General features: G+C 43.8%; 2 non-coding genes across 2 annotated transcripts; both read left to right on the top strand.

Moving 5' to 3' along the window:
- Positions 1-1,302: 1,302 nt before the first annotated feature.
- Positions 1,303-1,374, top strand: TRNAC-ACA (transfer RNA cysteine (anticodon ACA)). The gene has a single exon. It is a non-coding gene; the product is annotated as a tRNA-Cys (tRNA).
- Positions 1,375-3,604: 2,230 nt separating this feature from the next.
- Positions 3,605-3,677, top strand: TRNAE-UUC (transfer RNA glutamic acid (anticodon UUC)). The gene has a single exon. It is a non-coding gene; the product is annotated as a tRNA-Glu (tRNA).
- Positions 3,678-6,434: the final 2,757 nt, after the last annotated feature.

Raw genomic sequence — 6,434 nt, 5'->3', positions numbered from 1 at the left:
TATTTTAAGAGAAACCTCCCTTTAAATTTGTATAGAGAAGGAAAAAGTATTGCTAGTTTGTTTCCTCCTGCCGCTTAAGAGAGAGATAAAAATGTCTGACACTTGCAGGCTATTTCCTTTATTTGGAGACCCCTGGCCTTCCTGCCTGTTACCTTCTCACAATCATCAACTTCAGTGATTTTCGAGCCCCCCCACCAAATAAAGTCAGCCACCGTTTCCCCATCTATTTGCCATGAAGTGATGGGACCGGATGCCATGATCTTAGTTTTCTTAATGTTGAGCTTTAAGCCAATTTTTTCACTCTCCTCTTTCACTTTCATCAAGAGGCTCTTTAATTCTTCTTCACTTTCTGCCCTAAGGGTGGTGTCATCTTCATATCTGAGGTTATTGATATTTCTCCCAGCAATCTTGATTTCAGCTTGTGCTTCTTCCAGTCCAGCGTTTCTCATGATGTACTCTGCATATAAGTTAAATAAGCAGGGTGACAATATACAGCCTTGATGTACTCCTTTTCCTATTTGGAACAAATCTGTTATTCCATGTCCAGTTCTAACTGTTGCTTCCTGACCTGCATACAGATTTCACAAGAGGCAGGTCAGGTGGTCTGGTATTCCCATCTCTTTCAGAATTTTCCACAGTTTATTGTGATCCACACAGTCAAAGGCTTTGACATAGTCAAAGCAAAAATAGATGTTTTTCTGGAACTCTCTTGCTTTTTCCATGATCCAGCGGATGTTGGCAATTTGATTTCTGGTTATTCTGCCTTTTCTAAAACCAGCTTGAACATCTGGAAGTTCACAGTTCATGTATTGCTGAAGCCTGGCTTGGAGAATTTTGAGCATTACTTTACTAGCGTGTGAGATGAGTGCAATTGTGCGGTAGTTTGAGCATTCTTTGGCATTGCCTTTCTTTGGGACTGGAATGAGAAGTATTTTCATTCCAAAAGGTAGGACGTGTTACCTCTATTTTGAGGGGAAGATGCTGCAGGCTGGGAAGAGACCCCTGCCTCGTATAACCTCTAGGCCAGGGCGGAAGTACCAAGCCCCTCCAGCTGTGGCCTGGTCTCCATTGCCACATGAGTGCAGCTCGTAAAAAATCCCAAACACTCATCCTCAGGGAGAATTTCATTCAGTTCAACAGTTGAGACCAAGCAGAAGCCTATCTTTGTAGGTGGCTCTCTCCTTACCCTCCAAGAGGGGACTGGAAACAATCTTTCTAAACTCTGTTCAAACCAGAGATATAATGTGTCATGGATTATGGCATTACACTTTATTGACATATAATAACCAACTTTTAATATCTTCCCGGGTGGCTCAGATGGTAAAGCGTCTGCCTACAATGCGGGAGACCTGGGTTCGATCCCTAGGTCGGGAAGATCCTCTGGAGAAGGAAATAGCAACCCACTCCAGTATTCTTGCCTGGAGAATCCTATGGATGGAGGAGCCCGGTGGGCTACAATCCATGGGGTCGCAGAGAGTCGGACGGGACTGAGCGACTTCACTTTCACTTTAACAACACTTTATCATTGGAAGGATCTCTCCCTACTTTATTATATTTCATGTCATAATCACAATTTACACCATGAAGCGAGTAATTCTCTTTATTTTACGTGGATGTAAACTGAAGCCCAGAGAGGGTCAGCAGTTTTGCCCAAGGTCACACACCTATTAGGCAGTTGGTTCCTTATTTCATGCCCCCCATACCTGCAGTAATACAGATATTCCTCTAAAGTAGCCCACATTCCAGCCATCACAATGTACACAAATGTTGTCCCACGGATTATACAGTAGGGAGGGTCCCGGGGTAGGCACCATCTGCCCTCTGCTCTCATTCCTCCCTTCTCCTTTCTGACCCCACCGCCCAGCATGGCACCTGGCATACGGTGGACCCTCAATGAATGCTTGTTGAATGGATGAATCCTAGCCTTACTTTGTAATCGTCTCTCAGCTTTCCCTTCTGTTAGCCAGGCCCCTGTGTTAGATTCCTCTTCCAGTTCTGGAAAGCTTCAACACAGATGTGACAAAAGCCATCTGTTGAATTGCTACACTCTGTCCTAGGCTCTTTATACAATGTACCATTTATTCCTTGCCTTCCCTGGTGGCTTCCCTGGTGGCTCAGATGGTAAAGAATCCACTTGCAAAGCAGGAGACCTGGGTTCCATCCCTAGGTTGGGAAGATCCCCTGGAAGAGGAGCAACCCACTCCAGTATTCTTTCCTGGAGAATGTGGACAGAAGAGCCTGGCGGGCTACAGCCCATGGGGTTGCAAAGAGTTGGACACAGCTGAGAGACTAAGCGCATAGCATTTACTCCTTAACAACCCTGTGAGGTGAGAGTTATTTCTTCCATTTTATAAGAGAAGAGACAGACTCAGAGAGAGAATTAGAAGTTACAAACTGTAGAGTCACAGAGTCTATTGGGTGTCAAACCCCAGGGCCTGTCCTATTGAACCACCATGTTGGCACTGTTTTTTTGGATATTGCATTTCTGATCTCGACCTTGAGCCAAGAATGAATCATATATATATGTGTGTGTGTGTATATATATACACACACATATATAGATGATTATGATTGCTCTAAGGGCAAGGAAGGAGCAGTTACTTGGTGTATTTCTTCATAATTGTGTGTTAGTCGCTCAGTTATGTCTGACTCTTTGCGACCCCATGGACTGTAGCCAGCCAAATTCCTTTGTCCATGAAATTCTCCACGCAAGAATACTGGAGTGGGTTGCCAGTATATAATGGGTATATGTGGTCCTGCAACAGAAATAATATTTTTTTCAAGCCCCACATCAAGACACACGGTCTGTTAAAGAATTTTTAAATAATTATTCATCTTTTAAATTTTTTATTTTATTTTTTAAATTTTATTCATCTTTTTAAATGAAATGAAGAGAGAACTCTCTTAAACTTTTATTTTCTACTCAGTAGTTAGCTGTTTAAAAATAATTGTGTCTTCTAATATTCCTTTTCATCTTTGAAACATGATCACCCTTCCAGGTTATTTCTTTGTTCAGAAGGTACCCAGTACTTTGTTAGGGATTCTTCAGTTTTGTTTGGAAGATGCATTCCACATGTGGCCAAGACTTTCCCTTCTGGGAATGGGGCTTCTATTGGCGGGATGAAAGGATTCTTTAGGTTAATGGGGGAATTTGATTCCTAGGCCACACAGATCCAATAAGGTGGAGTTACCAGCAAAGCACCGACGAGATTTTAGTTCAGCTCCTGGCTGTTATGTAGCATTCTCATCTCCTAGTTTGAAAGAGGATGTCATCAGTTTATAATTCATCGAATAACCACTAATGAAGAACCTCTTGATCTTAGTGCCCAAATTAATTAATTAGTTCAAGGAACGTGTATTATGAGTCTACCATGTGCCCTATTGTCACTTAGAGACACTTTTAATACACATAGCTCCTGAACTGGTGAAAAAAAAAAAAGAATCAGTGATTTTTAGAGCTAAGGGTAATGGCCCTGAGCAATCATGTAGTGTTTTGGTTTTGGTTTGGGTTTTTTTACTTCTTATTTATGAGAAACTGAAGCCCAGAAGGGGACTCAGAGTCAAACAGCTAGTTAGTAATTGCTAGAACTGATATTCCTGGAACTCCCTGGTGGTCCAGTGGTTAAGACTCTGCACTTTCAATGCAGGGGACATAGGTTTGACCCCTGGGCAGGGAACAGAGATCCTGCATGCCACAAGACACAGCCAACAACAAAAAAAGAAACATATATATAGAATTGAGATGCCAGCTTCTGACCTCCTGACCCAGGGTGCTGGGGCAGTAGTCCAAACAACAGAACGTTTGTCAGGGAGTGTACCACACAGTCTCGGATTATATGTGGGTTTCGTTTGAAGAGGGACACAAAGAATCCCCCTCAACTTGCTTTTTATTCATGTTTCATTTTCCCTAATTTACTTGTCAGCATGATTTTCAGTCTTCATACCTGCCCTGGTTTTGAATCAAGGGGAGAAAAGTCCAGAGATTTCCAGCCCAAAGTTATGTCAAGCTTGACAGCGTGTTTGACCCTGAGGGATTATTTTTTTGGTCTCCAAGAGCTAGAACCAGGAAAGGAAATCCCAAACCTTGCTTGAGACTGGGCCCTGTGATAGATCATGCATGTCCCTTGGTTGATGTGAAAAGATGACTGAAACCTGCTCTGGGAGGGACCTCTGGCTTGATGCTTTCGGTTTTGTTTATGACTGGAAGGTAGGAGTTCTCTAAGTGTGAAGTTACAGTACCTTCTGGCATTTTCTTTCTAACATAAACACAGAGTTTTGCATGTTAGGATTTGAGGATAAAACATTATCCCCAATGTTTTACTGTGATTTCCTCACAGAGGCCTCTAAGGCACAGTGAAAATGACTTCAGAAATTCTTGTTAGATGGGAGACTGGTTCACACTTAATACTACTTTATGACCTTGTCAGTTTGCATTACTGATATGGAACTTGGTTCCTATATGTACAAATAAATGATCACAGTTGTCTAAAATGTAGGAAAATATTATATCTTTATAATACCTTGTTCTGTGAGGTTCCAAAAGACCAAATAACATTCTTTGGACAAAAAAGTATCCCAAACTGGACTGCAGAATATCTGTACTAAGGAGGACTATGTATACATTTATGTAAGTTAATTTAAGGAATCATGCATGGTAACATATGTAAAATATTGTTCTGTAACTAGTACTGTAGATTTCGATGCTCAGCAAAGTAATACAAGCCATTGAGAGGGCTTAGCACTGCTGAGTCCCTGTCACCTTTGACAAGAAGGTCCCCTTCCCTGTCACGAGAATCACCCAGAAGGTTCTTTCCACTGGGATCAGCACCCTCCCCCACCCCTCAATCCAGCCCCAGTCAATATAGCAAAGGACTTGGGTTAAGGAATAAGTGCAGTGTCCATGATGAGGGTTGTCCCATCACCCCATCTCACCTGTCGTGTCCATGAATGGCCAAGGAAATAACATGTAGAGCTTTGGGGGTCCAGGAGCAGGGGGACCCCAATATTTCATTTCCTGGGGAGGAAGTAGCTTGGCCAAGAGAAGGGAGGAGATGGCCTGGTGTGACAGAGAGGGGACAGCGAAGCCAGGCAGCTCCTGGCTCTGAGAAGTGGGGACGGGATCCTGCTCCTGCCTCCAGGCCCCTTACCTGGAGCAATAGAAGGCAGGTGCAGCTGGGGGCACGATCACCCTGAGCTCTAGATGAATATGCTCAATTAATTGGAAAAATAAAATAAAGTTTGAGAATCCAATGTAAATAGACCAAGTCAAAAATGCATTCAGTGTTTACGCAATTTACAATTTAGACACAATTATAATAGAGCATGTAATGGGCTTTATGAAAGAGTTATGGGAACACAGAGGAGGGCATCTAAATCAGATGGGACGATCCAAGAGAGCTTCCTGGATGAGGTGACACAAACTGAGTTTGAGGATGAGAATGCACTGACTAGAAAAAGAAGGGGCTAGGGAGAGTATTTCAGCAACAGCACGTGAAGAGACGTGGAGGAAAGACAACATACGCTGCATTTTAGAACTGACATCTGGCTTCGAGTGGCTGAGAGAGAGGGTGAAGGTAGGAGGGATAGAGGAGCCTAGAGAGGAACCCACACCCAGATAACGCAAGACCCAGCGTGCTAAACCGAAAGGTTTTAAATTTACTCTGAAATCAGTGGGGACTGGACTTCCCTGGTGGTCCGGCGATTAAGAAACCACCTGCCAGTGCAGGGCACCCAGGTTTGATCCCTGGTCCAGGAAGATTCTACCTGCCTCGGGGCAACCAAGCTCGTGTACTGCAATTAGAGACGAGCCCCCACTTGCTGCAACTAGAGAAAGCCTGCTCACAGCAGTGAAGAACCCAGAGGAGCCATAAATAAATAAATAAATAAATCAGTGGGAAGTGACGGATTTTGAACAGGGAAGTGAGACAATCACATTTGCTGTTTAGAAGCATCATACACCCAGTGCCATTGCAGGCGTCCAGGGCGGAGCTGGGCAGAATGGAGGCAGGAGGGCCAGCTAGGAGGCTACTGCTTGGGGTGATGGCAGACCCCAAGGTCTGGTACTTCTGCGAGCTTAGAAAGTGGAAGACTGAGCACCTTCCACCCCAACCCCCAATCAGTTCCAAACGTAGCCGTGACAGCAGATGCTAATTTCATGCCAAGAAAAATTTTGAGTGCTTTACACTGAATCCTTCAGCAACCCTATGGTGACTATATTATTCTTATTATTCTCAATTGACATATGAGGATATTGAGGCAATGAAACGTTAAGTAACTTACTTAACGTTAAGTAAGCTGAACCTGGCGTCAGACCTTCCACCTGACCACAACCAGCTAGTAAGTGGTTGCCCTGATTAAGCCAAAAGAGAGGGTGTCCAAGTTCACTGATGCTGCTGACCCCGCTACGCCTCCTCCACCCTAGCCTGTGAGGTTAG

This window comes from Bos javanicus, chromosome 27 (assembly GCF_032452875.1).
Source record: "Bos javanicus breed banteng chromosome 27, ARS-OSU_banteng_1.0, whole genome shotgun sequence".
In the NCBI taxonomy this organism is placed as follows: Eukaryota; Metazoa; Chordata; class Mammalia; order Artiodactyla; family Bovidae; genus Bos; species Bos javanicus.
This window is presented reverse-complemented; position numbering and strand designations above follow the sequence as displayed.